At 33.6% G+C, this 21,394-nt stretch overlaps 1 protein-coding gene across 1 annotated transcript in view; it reads left to right on the top strand.

The window, feature by feature from the left end:
- The first annotated feature begins 8,032 nt into the window (after nucleotides 1-8,032).
- LOC149895837 (uncharacterized) overlaps nucleotides 8,033-21,394 on the top strand; it is a 113,985-nt gene continuing 100,623 nt past the window's right edge. The window contains exon 1 of the mRNA XM_090118689.1: nucleotides 8,033-8,535. The gene's annotated coding sequence lies outside the window, so the exon portion shown is untranslated. The remainder of the gene's footprint in view (nucleotides 8,536-21,394) is intronic.

Raw genomic sequence — 21,394 nt, 5'->3', positions numbered from 1 at the left:
ACCAATCACGCACGATTTACATTTAACGAAGGCTCGTACTGCCTATACAACCAATCACGCACGATTTACATTTAATGAAGGCTCGTACTGCCTATACAACCAATCACGCACGATTTACATTTTTAATGAAGGCTCGTACTGCCTATAAACCAATCACGCACGATTTACATTTTTAATGAAGGCTCGTACTGCCTATAAACCAATCACGCACGATTTACCTTTAATGAAGGCTCGTACTGCCTATACAACCAATCACGCACGATTTACATTTAATGAAGGCTCGTACTGCCTATACAACCAATCACGCACGATTTACATTTAATGAAGGCTCGTACTGCCTATACAACCAATCACGCACGATTTACATTTTTAATGAAGGCTCGTACTGCCTATAAACCAATCACGCACGATTTACATTTTTAATGAAGGCTCGTACTGCCTATAAACCAATCACGCACGATTTACATTTAATGAAGGCTCGTACTGCCTATACAACCAATCACGCACGATTTACATTTAATGAAGGCTCGTACTGCCTATACAACCAATCACGCACGATTTACATTTAATGAAGGCTCGTACAGCCTATATATCTTGCATAAACCAATAATTTTATTCATTATTTTTATTTTAAACAAGCTTCCGCCCACGACCCCGTACGTGCATAACCGCCTTTCCCCGCTCCCGCAAGACTTTCGGGAAATCCTTTCTCAGCGGACGCCTACAGCTACGTCCTAACATCCACCTGCATGCCAAATTTCAGCCCGATACGTCCAGTGGTTTGGGCTGCGCGCCGATAGATCACTTGACAGACACACAGTCACCCTTGAGCCTTGTATATATAGATTTGATTTGCACCCAGTGTGCAGTCTCGTCTAACTTGAAGATGAATAGGTTACATTTCAGTTTATAGTCGCAAAAATATATATTTTTTTTTTATTATTTGATAGTCAGTTCTCTGTGTATCTGTTAACTCCAATCGATTCTTACATAATATGGCGGCATCTATTGACTGGATTGAGTAAGTATTCAATAGATGGCGCTATTTAATAATTAGAAGACTACGCGTTTGACCGTTCATATTCATAATTAAGACAACTTCTGTCGGGTCAGCCAGTATGTATATATTGATCGAATATAAAATTAATATTTACAATTGCATACTTAATATTAAGCGAAATACGTAGATCAAGCGTAGATCAATTATAAAGTTATATCTTTCTTTTGGATACTACTTACATAATTTTATTTCATTTAGTCGGTACACAATTCGCTATAAGATACTACAGTACAGTTAATAGATTTTGTATCCAGTAAGTATAAGTTGTAGTACCTACATAAAACTTCCGACTTAATACTCTAAATAGTTTTATGGCCATACAAATGTGTACAGCGGGTACTGTGCAGTGTGCACGCGTAAAGAGTGTAATAATAATAAATAATAAAAATACTTTATTGAACACACAGATGAAGTTGACAGAAAGACAATAAATAACAGCAAAGGAGGTTAAGGTACAGTAGGCCGTAGGCGGATATTATATGAATTAAGTATATTTGAACAACTAATACGTAGAAGAGGAATAAGTTATGTCTTCATTTACTTTTTACGACAACATATTATAATATAAACAAATATAAATTATGTCTATCATACAGTGTCATAATATACGTAATATTTATTAGAAAATTATTGCATCCGTACAGTCACGTGGTCTCCTATGAGCAGCCATACCCTTCAATTAATGGTTGCTGCTTTGCGGTAATCCTTTTTGCCGCTATTGCTATTTCTTCTTTTTAATTTTATTTGATTATTAAGAATTGCATTTTTTTTATGGTGGCACATAAAGTCTTCTATTTCGAAACAAAATGATCATGTCATATTTATTAATTGTTCTGATACCGACTATATTATAAAATATAATTATTATTTATAATAAGTAGTTACAGCCCTATAAATGTACATATTATTTACTATTATAAAACAGAGCTCAGCAATTACATAATTAAATCATAATATTTAGTTAATACAATCTACAAGATTTATGATACAAAATCATTGGCCGCTTTGTTTGGCTTATTTAACCTCATGTGGGTAACTACATAATATAATAACTTTGGCAGACAGTGCACGTACTTAGCACCGCGTAGCTTTAGTGTCACGCTCTGCTCATGTCATACCGATTGACTAGTGCCTCGCTAAGCAAAGCCCGTGTGTCATTAGTGCGTTAAGAACTATTGCATTACCATTTACCACCGATCCCTGATAAGTATGCAAAATATACTGAACCAAATCTGCCCGTTCAAAATGGGTTAAAATCTAGTCTGAAGGACTAACTTAATACAAGTAGGTGAAGCTATTAAGATCATGTTATAAAGAGAAATCATTTAGCAGAATATCATTGTTTGTGTCATGAGTATATAAGTAAGAATTATCATAATACAATAATTTTGTACACGCTAGGTTTTTTCCTAACTAATAATATCCGTTTTACAATAATTATGTACTCAAATACATTAAAAAAGCAAATATTTCATCTGACGCTAATATAAATTTTATGAAAATTATAACGTTAGACGTCAAGCGTCTGAGTAGGTACACCCAGCGCTGGCGCTTCACGCTTGGTAATCTGTTTAGCAGTATACAGTAGTTACTGCGCATTACAACCATATAAAATATACTGGTACAACACGTTTGACATAATATTAGCGCGGCGTCAGGTTAGTGTTACGTTTAGTTTAGTGCCTTGACGTCGCGTACGTAAGTAGGTAAGCATCCTATGTGTCAAACTCAAAGCCTAAATCATGATTATCGCTTACGACTTGAACAAAAGGAAAACGTAACGTAATAACATTAGTAATCTACCTCCCTTTTTTTATAAATTCTAAGAATAATTATTTAAAATTATAGGTCTGACCTTTATCCTCGTCGCCAAATGTAGATACGTGTTCACACTCGTATACGCAATGGATGGGAATGGCTCGTTACGTCGCCAGTAACTAGGGTAAACACACGTCCGCTCACGCCTGATGCTGCTGCGTGACTGTGCTCCCCACTACCCGCGAACCCGAGACATCCGGGGATATAGTACCTATACTTTACTCAAACACTACAGTTACTATAGGCTATAGGAGGCTATGACTAACTGAAAAAAATGAGAAAATTTTATATTTGGATTGTGATTTGTATATATGAGGATGATATCGTTGGCACATTGTGATATTACAACTACTGAGTACTGACTACAACTGAAAAACATGAAAAATCTGTGTATCTTAGTATTTTCCAGTGTTTGATTTTACGCGAGTATTACACATTAAGAAATTAAAGATATTAACGGATTTTATACGCGATTTATTCATTAATATATGTTAATTATATCTGTTTTATCGTGTTTAGTTATGTCTTAGAATTAAAAAGATATTTGTCTCTAACAAGTTGCTTGCCCCGACTCCGCCCGGGTAAATAATATACATATAATCTACTTCTATACTAATAATAGATACATAAAGAGTTTGTTTATTTGTTTATTTGAACGCACTAATCTCAAGAACTGGACCGATTTCAAAAAAGATTTTCTCATAAGTATATATCCACTGTTCATTTTCAGTCTAAGCTATCTATCTATACTAATATTATAAAGCTGAACAGTTTGTTGAAGTGAAACTTCTTTATCGGGGGTGGACAAAAATTTTGTGAGACATTTTTGCCGTTACGCCGCGCGCGTGACGCGTTACGCCGTACTCGAAAATCAAAGGGTTTGTTTTAATTCTAATTCCAGTGAATTTCTAAAAAAAGTAAATAAGTAATTATATCTATTTTTCTTATACTTAGGTGTAATAATGGTATTTATTTTTCTAAGTTATTTATGATTAACCTCACTTTTTGATTGTATTTTTCAATACACTAACACGTGGGTGGAATTATGGTATCAATTTTTTCTAATACTTGAATGTTGATTGTGGTATTTATTTTTCTAAAATTGTATTTAAAGTTAACCTCAGTTTTTGATTGAATTTTTTAAAACACCAACACGTGGGCGAGATCATGTTATTTATTTTTCAAGTTATTTAAGCTTAACCTCTGTCTTAATTCACACTATTTTATTTTACACCAAATTTCGAAACAGTCAGAAATTAATGACGCACATATTATATATACGTTTTAATATAGAATATTTTTTATTTTACAACCTTTACAACTTGATCATTAGGAATTTATTACCTCTATTGTTCGAACAAAAATAAGTTACCGACTTTAAGAACGTGCCGACAATGTAAGTACACTATTGTTTCTTAGAAAACATTTTACGAGTATACGATAATAAATCTATGACTCACGTAAACACGTGTTTGCTTGATTGGTGTCAGGTGTTCAATTATAATTTTATGAATTCAAAATTTATAAGAATAAACCTCAAACTCTCTGTCCAATCAAAATCCGCCTAAGTCGAAATCCTTTATAAGCTGAAAACGGCAGTGGCCGGCGTAAATATTCAAATAGGTAGCGAGGAGCGAAGCGACGAGCATCTTAAGGTAGCATTCGGATCTGGGTGTCCCTTCGTCCAGCATACTCACCACAACTCACCATGGAATCCTGATATTTCATGAATGTCAAAAAACTGTTCTGAAATAGTGCTAAATAGTGCCCAAAGGAAAAAAATAGTGCTCTTGTACTTGCGAAGTTATAGCCATAGTTCGATGAGTATGCTGGACGAAGGTTTCGCCCAGCATACTCACCTCCGTCCGGAGAATCTGTATACGCTTCAAACATAATTCATACTTCAAAAAATAGTTCCCAAATAGTGCCAAACGGTGCCCAAAAAGAAAAAACAGTGCTCGAATAACTTCGGAGTTACAGGCTTCGTTCAGTGAGTATGCTGGGCGTAGGTTCTACGCCCAGCATACTCACCTCAGCGCGCGAATATCGAACGAGCTATAGGAACAATTTACGTCTCAAAAAATTGTGCTTGAAATAGTGCCCAATATCAGTCCAATTTTTGCTTGACTTTTGACCTAGAAAACCATTAAATTTGATTGTAAACTTCTACATACTAACGTAAAATGGGGTACAGTCGTCGACACAATATGTTTTTGGACAAAAATATTAAACTTTCTAATTGTAGACTTCATGTTATTGGAAATAATTATGGTATTTTCTCACATGTCAAAAACTTTCGATTAAATGCATTATTATATATTTTATAAATAATAATAAATGAATGAAACTTTAAGCGTAAATGAAGTGAGCGTAATGAAGCGCGACCACGGTCGCGGCTGCGGGGCAGCGGCTGCCGGGTCGCGACCGCCCAGATCCGAATGCTACCTTTAGGTTAACTTTTGAACTACCGCACGAGCCGAGCGAGCGAAGCGAGCGAGTTGCAGCAGCGGCCGGTGTAAATATTTAAGTAGGTAGCGACGAGCGTGTGACTAACGTATTTCTTTAATATTGTATATAGTAAATTATTTTTTGAAAAATAAGGACATAAAGAAGTTTCACTTCTTACGTATGTACTCTAGTACACGCACACATTTTTTTTTTTAATTTGTTTGTTTGAACGCTCTAATCTCAATAACAACTGGTCCGATTTGAAAAAATATTTCGGTGTTAGATAGCTCCATTTAACGAGGAAGGCTATAGGCATATTATCATCACGCTTAGACCAACAGGAGCGGAGCACTGCAGGTAAAATCACAGGGCACAGCTAGTTCTACTTTAATAAAAATATTTTCAGTAACCTTTTTGAAACTATACACAAACATACTCGCTCATTAATAAAACTAATAGAGATTGTTTTAACTCGTATAATCATACACAGTTCGTGAAAATGTCAAGGGTGTACCTATTACGGGTCAATAGTCACCTAGGTGACATATTGATGGGGCCTCTGTTATAGGGCCTTATTACCACGGGGCCTCTGTTATAGGGCTCTATTTCACCATATTTGCTGGTAGTTTGTTGTTCTTATCGTGTCTGCTATATGACCCTCTTACAGCGAGGCCTCTCGTATATGGCCCTATAACGTCAGGGCATGTTTTAAGGCCCCATTTTCACAATTTTTTCTTCCTATCGTTGTTGCTACAGCTAAGCCCAACTATTATCAGGATCTCTGCTAGAGTAATATTCTTAAGCTTCTGAAATGATGACCTATTGTCAATATTTTGCGTTTTTGAAGTGAAACTTCTTTATCGGGGTTGGAAAAAAATTTAGTGTTACATTTTTTCGTTACGCGTGACATTTTTCAGTTACGCGGCATCTTTTTCTTATCCCTACCATGCGTGATTCGCCGTATTTCTGTAAAGTTTCATATAGTAAATTATTTTTTGACAAATAAGGTCATAAGGAAGTTTCACTTCTTACGTGAGTACACTAGTACACACACACATTTTTTTTGTTGCTGCCACTCCGAAGCCTAGTTTATAGGACTAAATCTGGAAATGAAGGAATGAATGAATTAATGTTTTAAAACGAATGAAAATGAAAAGGACAGAGATATTTCTGAATTAATTTAATTATATAATGTATATCATATTGAACACAATTTAAAGATCTTTCGTTTGTATGGACGTCATAAAGCAAAATTTTCACATGGGGCCTCTATTATAGTGCACTGGGGCCCCAAAATGGAACTCTAAAATTAATTAAACCAGTACCGAGGCAAGTAAAACCTTGACACATATACATATATGTATAATTGGCGCGACAAGTGTTCTAACCTATATACGCATAATAAGCTTATTATGTAACTTAATCTTAACTTAGAGTAAGTTGAATTGCATCTGGTTAAGTGTAAGTTGATACATGCACAACGGGGTTCTGTACAAAGCTTTTTGACAGTTTTTTTTATATTAAACTAGCTGCGTCCCGCGTCTTCACCCGCGTAATTCCTTTGTTCCTGTGGGAATATCAGAATAAAAAATTAAGCCCAAGTTACTCCTTATAACATCAACCATAGCTGTCAATGAAAGTCCCATCGAAATCGGTTCAGCCGTTCTAGACATTAGCCGGAACAAACAGACAAACATACAGACAAAATTACTGTTTTGGTATATGCATTTAATTAAAAGCGGTTATTTTGATAATAAAACAGACATTCCAATTTTATTATTGGTATAGATTATAAAATATTATATTATAGGTCACACCTAGGTATGTATGGAGCAGAATCTCAATCTATCTCCGTTTCAGATTCGTTTAGCAGTTCTTGCGTGATTGAGTAACACACATTCATGCCATACCTATTTTATCAATGCACATACTAAATTGCGGGACTCAAAAGTATGACATTTTACATGCTTTATTTACTAACATTCGTATTTACGTTATTTTCTAAAGTAAAGCAAAGAAATGAAATGTAGGTATAACAAATTTTAAAATTAAATTTTTCTTGACATTTATGATTTTCAATTAATAATAGTTAATAAATAAATAAACCAATATACCATTCCATTCTCCGGTACTCCAGTATAATTAATAATGTAACACACCTTTTCTTCTATAAGTCGGTTAAAATGCAGGCGTAAATCGTACAAAAAATAATAAAACAAAGATTTCATTCGACTACCTTCATAAAAAAATTATCCCATTGTCTCTGGCTGCGATACCCACTCATAACTGTATTATAGTTACTCTACATTATCTTTGTTACAAAAAATATTATTTCTATGCCATGTCTATGCCTTATTTTTATTCAAATTAAGTCGAATGTTGCAATAACAACGAGATGTGTCGCGCAAGCGTAATAAAATTTATTTGTTCGAAAACGCATCCAAGTGGAAGAGAAAGATACTTTTTCTAATGCGAATAGACAAATAGACACATATTCCCGAATAACAGACCCGAATTACGCGGCAATTTGAATTAGTCGCATAATACGATCGAATAGTTTCGGGGCTAATCTCATATATGGCAATGTAATTCCAATTTCGTAAGCAATAAGGCAAAATTTCGCCTGATGATACTTGACATCTCACATCGGTCGCCATTTTCTATAATGGCCGAAAGTAATGCGACATCTATACAGAGTTTAGTGTCATCGCGAGCGTTCACCGTGATGGTTGTGCGTGCACATAATACGTATTTAGAACCTTTGTATAAAGAAAAATGACACGGAAAATCCTCAAAACATAGCATAGTAAACTTTGAATTTATAAATAATAATTTATGTATCACAATCGATCACGAATCGCAGCGTGTTATGTAAGGTGAACAAGAAATAATGAATTTATCGGGCAGTGTTTGAATTGTCGTTTTGTGGGAATCGATATTAGGTGTTATTAATGAAATTACTAAGGTGCTCCAAGTGATATTGTTGTATAGAACCTGTTTAGACTACAGTTAAATATTTTCGGTTCAGTACAATCGTGGCGGTAAAATCGATAGGGGTAATAAAAAATGCATATTTTCCCCATGGTTTAATATCGGTTCGATACAAGCCGGTTTGGTTCTGGCTGATGTTGTGTTTCTGATAGTGCGATCAGTGATATAATGATATGAGTGATAAAATATTGTTGTGATTTCAATCCTGAAACACTAAGGTTAGTAAACAAACATATTTTTAATCTGTAACATTATTTTCGTGTTTAATATTCATCTATGACTAACCAGTAACCAGTGTGCATTTAAAAATAAAAGGTTCGATGTTCGAAATTGGAATTGTAATTTTTTCAGTGATAAGCGTACCATAATGACACTGGAAAAGGTTTCATGCGACAGATAATGAATAATAAAATAGTCTGTGACCCGCATAATATATTCAAATTGCTCAGGATAGATAATGTTTTATGATCGCGTGATGATTTTTATCACTATCAGGAATCTATAACCATTGTTCTGTGACATTTTAAACGGTGAAATGTATTGTTGTTATGACTGTTATTTTATGTCGTTAATAGTATCGATCTGACATTTTCACTCGTGAATGAAAACAACTTGAAAACAAACATTACGTGATCGTATTTTTTAATTTCAGTCCGTAATTTGTAGTCTATGGTATTTATTTACCTTACTCAAGTACTAGATACATTGATTTTATTCTACATTGATTTTATTGCGCCAAATGTTAGCAAAAACTGTCAAAAATGTTGAAAATATAGATTATATACAACAAACAATTGTACACATACAGTAACTGAAAGATACAACATACATTACTGACATACAAATTCATAATTAACAAGCGCTACTCAACCCTGTTGGCAGAGTTTTCAGGATTCAAGAGTATGTATATTGTTAGGGGAATGCAAAAAGGTCATACAAAGGGATGCTTTTAAAATTGAACTAGCTATTCTTGCACTGTTTTGCTTTTATTTATCTCTTGTAGTTATGCTACTGTGCTAATCTATGTTATTCTGTAGCCTCATTGAATTATTATTTTCTAAACAAATTAAGTTTCGCAATTATATCAGTTAAAACCTAAAATAATAAATAAATCAAGGTAGGTCTGTTGTTCTATACAAAAGTGATTTTCAGTTTGATTAGATAATAGCGGTGCCTTCGGTTTTATCCATGCACAAAAGCAAGTAATAGTTCATCTTTTTCATCTGCAATTTTAAGTATATCTAGTTATAAGAGTTTATTTTTATAAAATGGACTGAGTAAAAATACTTAAAAATAACATAGCTTTCTATTGAAAGAATTAACCAAATCCACTTAGTAGTGAGTTTATGCGAATAATTTTTTAATTTTTATAATAGCTGTCTAACTAAAACTTAACAAATTATGCCTACCTTGAGAACTATTCTATATTTATTGACAAAAATATAATGAAAATTGGTGCAGTTGTTCTTGAGTTTAGCACAGACAAACAGACACAGATAGATAGTAACTTAGTACCATATTTATATCTATCCTAATATTATAAAGCTGAAGTGTTGACTAATCTCAAAAACTAATTGTCTGTTTTGATAAATTCCCTCGGTGTTAGATAGCCCATTTATTGAGGAAGGCTATAGGCTATATATCTTCATGCTAAGACCAACAGGAGCAGCACAATGCAGGTAAAACCGCGGGGCACAGCTAGTTGACTTATATGGCCTGTGGAAGTCGTCTATCACATAAGCGTCACTGGTTACCTAATTCCGTTAATTAATGCTAAACTGTGTCCTAGAATAAAGCCTAGGTCTTAACTGTAATGCTAATAGTACTACATAGGTATCAATATTGTGTATACTCTATGGTCTGTCCTTTTTTATCTGTATAATATATGTAGGTTTACGAAAAAAGTATTTATGGTAATTCTACCATAGACTTTGGTCTAATATAAATTATTATATAAATTATTATATTAGACCGAAGACTCATTATTTAAAAAATGTTGTGTGTTTTATGAAACCACGGTAAAAGTGAAACTGTTCGAACGGTTCTGAACACTGCTTTATAAGTTTATACCTACTCGGCAGCCGACCGTCACGCGACATGCGCTACACAGACCAAAAAGTTTGAAACGTTGTAATAAAAGTTTCACTTTAAAAACTAATAAAACCGTCACAGATTAACACTAGTTAATATATAGTAATAGATTAAAATATGAATTACAAATTGCAAACATACCAAAGTGAAAATTAAAGCTTACAAGATATTGTAATGAGGACTATGTGCGTAAAAGAGCTTAGTGGAGAATGTTATATGAAGATACCATAAAATAATGCAGTGATAAATTAAAGCAGATATTTATTAAATATAAAACATACAGATACAAAAATTAGATACTACATATCCGTAGTTATAAGGTCAATGTTTTAATAAGTTTATCAGGTGTTATTATAAAATGTGTGTGAAGTCCCGTGTCCCTGTAGTGGGGTAAAGGGCAGATGCATTATGCATACATCTGTTTCACTGATCGATTTTCTTTAGGGACAAGTTTTAGCTCACGCGTCAACCACTGTACCAAGAAGGGTGTATTATACAATGTAATGTAAATAAATTTTAATTAGCATAGTTATTATTCTAGTATACAGTCTATATTCCAATCCAAATTGATTCAGTATAATATATCATACTAGCAGTCAATCCCTGCCTGAGGTACATATAGCCTATAGCACTCAGGGATTATGTACATATCCAACGGTGAAAGAATTTGAAATTGGTCCAGTAGTTCTTGAGATAAGAACGTTCAAACAAACAAACTCATCTTAATATTACTAGTACAGATTTTCAGTATTACAAAATGCTTCCTATGTCTAGACATTCCATAAATCTAGGTTCATCCCAGTCTATTTAAAGCAAAGTAGCAAAACAGGTTTGAAAATCAGAGAGTCAAGTTGTACAGTTATGTGCTTGCAAGTAGTGTAAGTTACAGCTTAGCGATGACAGTTAAGTTGTTATCGTTTTTTAGGATTGTAATTTACATATTCGTACATATCTATCCTAATATTATAAAGAGGAATGGTTTGTAATTATGTATGTATGTATGTATGTATGGTTTTCACGCATAAGCTACTGAACCGATTACAATGAAATTTAGCACACATATAGAGGGTAACTTGGATTAACACATAGGATAGGTTTTATCCCGGAAATCCCACGGGAATGGGAACTATGGGGGTTTTCCTTTGAAAACGCGGGCGAAGCCGCAGGCGGAAATCTAGTTGTAACTGCAACTAGTAGGTATGGAAACAAGGAAAGAATTTCTTTGAGATTTAACACTGATCTAAATTTAATATGTACTTTTTGTTTAATTATTTTTTATATATAAACTCAAAATTAAACATTTATTTATTCAATAAAACTTCTTTTAGAAGCACTTTTGAATTGTCATAACATTTTTAACAATTAACTACCACCGATTCAGAAAGCAGTATCTATGGAGAAGAACCAGCAAGAAATTCCATAGTTGCTCTTTTAAATTCATTTCAATATACAGTATTCTGTATTACATATTATTTATAATCTCTGCAGTATGAGCGTTTACAAATTAATCAAAGATAAAACGATAAAAAAGAAAATATATAATCACAATAGTATTAAGGAAACAGTTCTTGGGCAACGATTTTGATATCTTTGAATTTTGCCAAAGAAGTTTCACTTCTGACACGTGTGCTCGGCACACATGCTTTTTTTATTAGTTAGGTATTTATGTAATAGATTAGTTTACTCGCCAAGGTAACATGGAATAAAAAATAAAACTTAAATATATCACTTAAGAGTTAAGACAAACATACCAGAAATATCTTATATATAAAATTCTCGTGTCACAATGTTAGACTGCATACTCCTCCGAAACGGGTGGACCGATTCTCATGAAATTTTCGGTGCATATCGAGTAAGTCTGAGAATCGGCCAACATCTATTTTTCATATGTACCACGGGCAAAGCCGCGGCGGACCGCTAGTTTCAGTATAATATACTTTGAAATAATAAGTGTAAGAAGGTACTTATGTAATATTTATATAGTATAAGTACTTACATAAAATTTAGTAGGTACTTAAGAATTTCATATCAAAATAATTTCATTGTATAAGCAATGCAAGTGAAGAAAGGATGTTATTAAAAATATCAAGTTGCAAGTAGTTTATGTCAACAATTGACTCATAATATTCAGTAATGTAAACATATTATGTTATTGAGGCTATTTTTATTTCCTGACTCTGTAGTATGGTAGGTACATTGTTTCATAACTTTAGGATATTTCTGACTAGCTGTGTCCTGCGGTTTCACCTGCGTAATTTACCTTTTAATGTTCGTAATTCTTATGAAATATCAAAATTGAAAGTAGCCTTAGTTACTCCAACTAGCTAATATCATCAGCTATCTGTCAGTGAAAGTCCTGTCAAAATAGGTTCAGCTGTTCCAGAGATTAGCCAGAACAAACAGACAGACAAAAATTACTTTTTTTCTATACATATAAATACCATTTATACACCCATAATCCATATGCATTTAGTAAAAAGCTATTTTTTTAATATCACAAACAGACACTCCAATTTTTTATTGGTATAGATTAGCTTATCTGGTAGTTAAAATGTAACATGAAAATATTAAATAATATGTCATAAAAGGAAAGCTATCAGGGACTTAACCTTTGGCTGACGTCCTGGTCTAAATGTAACTTTAACGCCGCAGTACCGTCTCATAGACGTTAAAAATTAAATTGAAATAAAATAATATAAATTAAACAAAACTATACTGTAACGGTTTTACAAATTGATTCATACATGTTTTAGAACAATTAATTACAGATAAAATAAAACTACTGTCCTTAATTTAATAATAATCAACATTTATTTATGAATACACTATAATTGCTTAGGTAAATTTAGGAACTCTTTTTTTTTATAAATCTACTCATCAATCGACAAATGAACTTAAATAATCTTTACTTCTTTGTATTATAATTAAAAAATAACAAAAATAATTAGTCTTTCTTCAATAACAAAAAAAATGACAAGGCACATATTCGGTACATTTTCAACGTCGTAGTATACAGTCATTGCATATTTGAAGACAGCATGTAAGACGCATTGGCTTTCTGCATTGATAACAATAGTACTTTCTACTTCTTTTTAGGCAACTTGGACATATTGCATACGTCTTCCGAGTTCCAGGTTCCGGATTAGCTTGGCTTTTAGAGACGGAGGAGGTTCAGGCATGTCGGTTGGTCCAATGCAGTGCCGGTGGAGAAGTTGATCTTTCAACTGGGGTTCTTTCCCGTTTCCTTGGCATACTCCTAGCTAGCATAGGTGTTTGTGGCATACTCTTTGGTGCAGATTTCTTTTTTCTAGGCATTCTGCGAAATTGAATAAAATTAAAACCGATGTGACGTCAACGAGACCCTATGTGGCTACCTACGTAAACACAGAGGTGACGACCAAGAGACATGCTTAGTTTTTGTACATAAACACCGTACTTACGTCTGTGAGACGGCGATCGCTCCTGTGGGAACACCTGTGCACTCGGTGCGCTGGTGGCCGTGACTGGCGGCAACAAGATGGCGAGATGGGAAGGTAGCGGGAGGGATAACGCTGCACGTCACGTTATTTGAAAAATATTGTCATAATAAAAATAACGACGTCTGTGAGACGTATACCACGTCAGTTAAAGGTTAATCAGCAAATGGTGAGACTGGCTCTTATTATAATGAATTAACTTTGGTAATTTGTCAGTCTGATTGGTGTTTAAAATTGTACTGTGTCCATATTACATTAAAAATGATTCTGATTCTGTCTTTTTGAGTGGTAGGGTAAATTTGTATTGATCATACATCAATACATACGATTTAAATGATCGCCTCATGATATGTGACCGCCTCCTTGGTACAGTGGTTGACGCGTGAGCGTAGAACCGAGGGTCCTGGGTTAGATTCCCGGTGGAGACGAAGAAAAAAAAAATGTCTCGGTCTGGCAGGACACAGAAGGCTGATCACCTACTTGTCCCTAAAGAAAATCGATCAGTGAAACAGATGTATGCATAATGCATCTGCCCCTTACCCCACTACGGGGATACGGGACTTCATTTTTTACTATAAAAAAGTAAGGTGATACCTACTCATATAGTCATATCTATAAATTTAATGAAAGAGATAAATTAATATAAAATTTTGGTAAATGTGGTACATATTTGCATAGAGAAAATACTAATTGAGAATACATTTTTAGATGCATTCCGTCTGTGAACGATAAGCGGGTTAAGGATCAAGGCGCGGTCAGGTTTTGGATGGGTGACCGGTTTATGGTATTCTAGTATTGTAAATTCACGTCATTAAATAAAGTCATATACTTAATATTTAATAATATGAATTATTTTCAGATAAGGTAAAATTGTATGATTTACGATTATTAGTTAAACTATAGCTTACCGCCCGCAGCTTCGCCCGCTTTGTCTAAAACCTTCCTCTTGACTCACTCTATCTATTAAAAAAACCGCATGAAAATCCGTTGCGTAGTTTTAAAGATTTAAGCATACAAAGGGACATAGGGACAGAAAAAGCGACTTTGTTTTATACTATGTAGTGAAGTAATTCTTAAGTTATACCAAAGCAAATAAAGAATCACACTTTCATATTTAAAATAATACGAGAAAGTTCTGTTTATCTTGAGTTATTTATATCATCAAGTTTCATTCATTTTTACTAACAATGGTCCTGGGTTACCTAAGAGACATATAAGGCAGGCTTAACGGTACAAACATGGCCGTCGTAGCCTAGATTTAATTCAGGTTTCCTATTTTTGTACTAGCATATAAACTTGTTCACATCAACCTAAGATGGTATGATTATTTTATATTTATAGATGTGTTTATGTAAGGGAAATTTATTATTTTAAACTAGCTTTCAACTCGCGTTTTCTATAACTTAACAAATTAAGTATGTAAGTTTATATCTTTCTCTAGAATTACGCTATCCATTTGTGGAAACATAATAGTAGGGGAGCCCAGGATGCTAAATGTGGATTTACTCGAGCGTCACGGGAACCTATTAGAATTGGTAGATTAGACCATAGCGAGAAAAAAAGGTCCTATAATGTTTTCACTTTTAGCGGTGGGGAAGGGTTTTTTGATTTTTTTTAATTTAAAAAAGAAAAAAATTGGCTTGGAAATACTCAAGCGCGTTAGATATTGATATTTTGCATGCTCCAGGACGTCACTGAAAAAAAGTATACGTTAATCTGACGATTTAAGTGGCGATTTAATCGCTATGAAGAAAGGGTAAAAAATTTAAGTAATATTATTCGAGCGCGTCAGATTAATATATGGGGGGGTTAATTACAATACAGGGTGTCCCAAAAAGTAGTGATGAACGGAAGCTGGGAGGTAGAGGACCAAGAGGGCTATCCGAATCACCCCCATGTGTGTTATGCGATTTTTCGTATTTTCGGAGTTATTACATTTTTTTCAATTTTTCATCTATCGCCGAGTACGATGCGATTTTTATTTATGGTGACGTGAATTATTGCGCTAGATGCTTGATTTTTTTTGTGTGCTAAGCTGAAAGATAGGCCAATTCAGTATGGTAACATTTACTATCGTTAGATCTTCGAATGGAATAAAAAAAAGAATTAAATGCCGAGAAAGATAAAATAACCCAGTATGTTCATAACTTCAAGAGCCCATAAAAAAATAAAATCACATAAAAAAGGTTTTCCATTTGGCTTTTAAAAACTTGCTCTATCGATCAGGTAGCTACTCTAAAAATTTCATTTTATTATTCAGAAGGCTTCAATCGAAAAATTGAAATCTAAATGTGGTAAGTGCAAAATTTTTATTAACATGATGATCATTAAAACCAATAAATAGGTGTTAAATTACCAGAATTTTTTTAAAATAGCCCCGCTGTTGCTCAATGCAAGTGCGAAATCACCGTAAAAAGTTGTCTTTTTAATGTCTAAATGCTCTTTTATCATTTCTAATGGTTTCTTCTGATACTATGAATTTCCGGGTTATTTCGTCCAAATTGTGGCATTCTCTCAAGTAGCCGAGGTCTTTTTAGTATCCCCATTGAAACAAATCAATGGGGTTTAGGTCGAGGGACCGTGGAGGCCAGGCTTTAAAGCAGGCGTCACCGGCGCATGCGCAGGCTGCAACGACCAATCCATCTTTCAGGGTATTTTTGCCCTTTAGCCTGGCCTCCACGGTCTCCGGACATAAACCCTATTGATTTTTTTCTGTGGGGATACTACAAAGACGAGAGACTGCCACAATTTGGACGAAATAACCCGGAAATTCATAGTAGCAGAAGAAACCATTAAAAATGATAAAAGAGCATTCAGACATTTAAAAGACAACTTTTTACGGTGATGTCGCACTTGCATTGAGCAACGGCGGGGCTATTTTAAAAAAAATTCTGGTAATTAAACACCTATTTATTGGTTTTAATGATCATCATGTTAATAAAAATTTTGCACTTACCACATTTAGATTTCAATTTTTCGATTGAAGCCTTCTGAATAATAAAATGAAATTTTTAGGGTAGCTATCTGATCGATAGAGCAAGTTTTTAAAAGCCAAATGGAAAACCTTTTTTATGTGATTTTATTTTTTTATGAGCCCTTGAAGTTATGAACATACTGGGTAATTTTATCTTTCTTGGCATTTAATTCTTTTTTTTATTCCATTCGAAGATCTAACGATAGTAAATGTTACCATACTGAATTGGCCTATCTTTCAGCTTAGCACACAAAAAAAATCAAGCATCTAGCGCAATAATTCACGTCACCATAAATAAAAATCTCATCGTACTCGGCGATAGATGAAAAATTGAAAAAAACGTCATAACTCCGAAAGTACGAAAAATCGCATAACATAAATGGGGGTGATTCGGATAGCCCTCTAAGTCCTCTACCTCCCAGCTTCAGTATATCACTACTTTTTGGGACACCCTGTATAAGAAGTCCCCATTTCGCTAATCTGACGATTCGAGCTCAACCTTAGGGAATTATGGATTATTCAAATTTTCCAGCGGGGCCCCTGAGCGCACCCACCAACCATAACTGCTCATATTGACTAGAGGTACTAATGAATAGCTAAGGTACCGTCCCTTATAGTAATCTGACGCGCTCGAGTAAATCCCAAAATCCCCTCTTGGGCTCCCCTACTATAATGAAAATCGGTGTAGTTTTTTTCAGTTTATCGCGAACAGACAAACAGACGCGGAGGAGGGGTTTGTTATAATAATTAATTAATAATTAATAATTAATAATAATAATAATAATTAATAAATCATTTATTCTCCTCAAAAACCTTATAACTATATTAACAAAATTTGCACGTAAACATAGACCAAGAGGACTGGTGTCTGCGATAGGCCGTAGCCTGTAGTGCAGATCGCCAGGCACTCCCCAAATCGAACCGCTTAATTTAGAGAATATAATATAATGTGTAATTGTGTAGGACGTAGGTAGTGATGGAACGTACTATTATTAATGTAACTGTTTTTTGTCAATTAAATTTAAACCTTTTGAATACTTATTTGGTGCCAAAAATCTGCTGTATTTAATCGCAATTTTGATTTTGAATTTCCTAAAGATATCATACAATTAAGACGAATCAATCAACAATTCTCAAGCAAATCCATCATTTGAAATACTCACGGGCGAGGCAAAAACCTACGAACCCACGTAAAACATAACCCTCCACACCGCAGTTGGTCAAAAGGCATACTTCCGTGTCAATGACCGCATTCAAGTTTGTAAATACTCAGCGATAATCCAAACAGTTCACACGCCCACTATTATCGAGTCGAATCGGTGATGGTTTAGCATTTCGGTGTGTACTGAGATAAAGGTAGATGAATAAAAAACACGCTTTATTAGCTTCACCTGTATGTTTTTATGTAACCGATGTTTTATCTGTATGTTTGTATGTGACCTTTAGACTCGATTTTGACACTTTAAACGGACAGATTTAATTCAAACATTTGTACACTTATATCAAGGGATGACAATGAAATAATTTCAACTTATTAAAGTGTGTTTTTAGCTCTGTTTATTATTCTTTCAAGGAAAGATGTTTAGTATTTATATGATCACAAGCTAGGTTTTAAATAGTTTACGATCTATTCTCAGAACGACTAATATACACAAAAAGTGTCATAAAAATCGGTCAAGCTGTTTCGGAGGAGTTTTCTACGAAGTATTAATTAAAATAGGATACCATGTAGATGATAATATAAAATATTGAAATTGTAACTCTAGTCTTATAAATTTTAATATATATACATATAAATCTCGTGTCACAATGTTTGTCCTCAATGGACTCCTAAACCACTTAACCGATAATAATAAAATTCGCACACCATGTGCAGTTCGATCCAACTTGAGAGATAGGATAGTTTAAACATGTAGGTACCACGGGCGAAGCCGGGGCGGATCGCTATCGTTACTTATAAATTCCATTCTTCTATAATATTACTTTATATTCAACTTTTTAAAATCGGTCCATGACTTCGACGAATCGAGAACTGCCATTTTTTGAAGTCGGTTCAAATAGCAGTTCTGTGAACGTTAACTCAACAGTTAGTTGAAGAATAACAACGGATTAAAATGTGTTTGGAAATAGATTTCTCAGTAACTTTATATATTCTCCATTAGACGCATTAGCGTTTGGAATCGTATTTCTTCAGATGCAATTTAATTAATTTGCTTAAATGTTTTTAGTTTTTACTGTGTGTCTGGTACACATTGTTTATTTTAACTGAAGAAGGACTACTACTAAGATAAGATATATGCGTGTTAGAGTGGCATAGATGATCAAAATTATTAAGAAAGAAAAATGGCGTATTGTTTACCGCCAAATTATACGTTTTAGGTCAAAAAATGTAGAAGCACTTTTGAAACGTGATTGCATTTTTAACATTTACCACCAATTCGGAAAGCAATATCTATGGATAAGAACCAGCAAGAAACTCCTTTCATTATATTATTTATTAAATTATTATATATACCTAACTATGAATAATAAATAGCACATACAGTGCGGTTAATGTAAAGCAAAATTATTCATTGTATATTAAAAATTATTATCTTAAGCAAAAAAAAAATATACTGACTTTTTTTAATGCCATATTTTTTATTTTAAAATAATTTGAAATAATGTTGATTTGTAATAAATAAAAACATGTTTGTCACCTCTGCAAGTTGAATTTTAATGTACTTTACCTCTCTAACTCAAAATTTATAAGAATAAACCTCAAACCCTTTATGTCGAATCAAAATCCGCCTAAGTCGAAATCCTCCATAAGTTGAAAACTCTATTACTCGAATTTTTTGGCGTTTCCCTTGATGTTCGACTTATAGAGGTGCTACTGTATATATAAATGAATAGCAAAATGTGTTGGTAAGCGCATAACTTGAGAACGGCTGAACCGATTTCGATAATTCTTTTTTTATTATATTCCTTGAAGTACGAGGATGGTTCTTATGTAGAGAAAACGTAAACATGTACCACGGGCGAAGCCGGGGCGGACCGCTAGTTGTATATTAAAAATAGAATTAACTTTTTTTATGACAGGCCAGTGATTAAGCGCTCATTCATATTTTATAAAGCTAGTTCACACGGTTTAATAATTATAAAGGTTTATACTCACACTAAATATTAGTCAACAAAAATATAATTTTAGTGAAAGTTATTATTGAGAAAGAAAACACGAATCAGTTTTTATCCTCATGAAGTCATGAATCTCAAGATATTTGGGGAATTCAAAGATTTAATTGTTAAAATTGGCTCATCTTAATTTTTCTCTCTGTAAATGATATTTTGAAGCGTCGTGATATTTGTTGTTATTAGAGCAATTAAAATAGCTAGTTAAATAAATATTTTCTACTTTAGCTCCGCCTCTGTTGGTCTCAGCGTGATGATATGTAACCTATAGCCTTCCTTGATAGATGCGCTATCTAACACCGAAATTTTTCAAATCTGACCAGTAGTTCCCGAGATTAGCGCGTTCAAACAAACAAACTCTTCAGCTTTATTAATATTATTAAGATAATAGTAATAGGCTACTATCTATTACATTTAATTACTCAGCAATCTTGAAGGAAAAGCAATTTATATGTAATTTCTGAGTAATTACCCTATATAGATAAATTATATAAATTATAATTGACCGTATTCCCACGTGCTGTTTATAAATTGATATTATGTATTTCAATTACTCAGTCGATTATTATCCTACTAATATTATAATACGAAAGTTTGTGGATGGATGTATGTTTGTCTTGAAAAGAACGTAAAAATTACTAGACAAATTTGAATGTAACTTTAAAGTAGTATAGGTTATTCATCAGAATAACACATGAGCTACGGAAATACTTGATTTTGCCCGCGGGTTCGTCCGCGGGTGAAACCGCGCGGCAAAACTAGTATATTTTCAATAATAAGATAATTTAACTAGGATTTAATCTGGCTATGCTTGGGAATTTGGAACATAGGGTATTAAAACATGAACTGAAAAAGCAATTTTAAAGTTGCAAGTTTAAATTGAAAATTGATCATGTTCAGTAGGTACCTAATAACAAACTAGCCGAGAATTTAGATTATAGTAAAATCAACCAATCATGATGCCTTAAAAGTTAAAATATAATAAGCTAGTTGGTAATCCCGGCTCCGCCCGGCTATGTCATATGTGACTTAGAAAAATGTAGCTTTCTGCAGGTGAAAGATATTTGAAATCGATCCTGTAGTTTTTGTGTGAAAACAAACATACATACAGAAACACAAATGTTTTCTCTTTATAATATTACTTTAGAAAGGTCTGAGTATTGCATATTCAGTTTTACAAAATGCAAAAAATAACAAAAAATACTTGAATAGTTTTTTTGCGGTGTAGCAGGAACATTATATTTATCGATATCTCTACAATCTATAGTCTATAGAAATTATTATCTGTAGCATGTGGAACGCGCCAAAAGCGTTCGATATTCGAAATGATTCGAAATTCAAACGAACGGAAATGTATAAATCAGC

This window comes from Colias eurytheme, chromosome 30, assembly GCF_061535395.1.
Source record: "Colias eurytheme isolate Ceu_HAF_F1 chromosome 30, ilColEury1 Martin Lab GWU primary, whole genome shotgun sequence".
Taxonomy (NCBI): Eukaryota; Metazoa; Arthropoda; class Insecta; order Lepidoptera; family Pieridae; genus Colias; species Colias eurytheme.
This window is presented reverse-complemented; position numbering and strand designations above follow the sequence as displayed.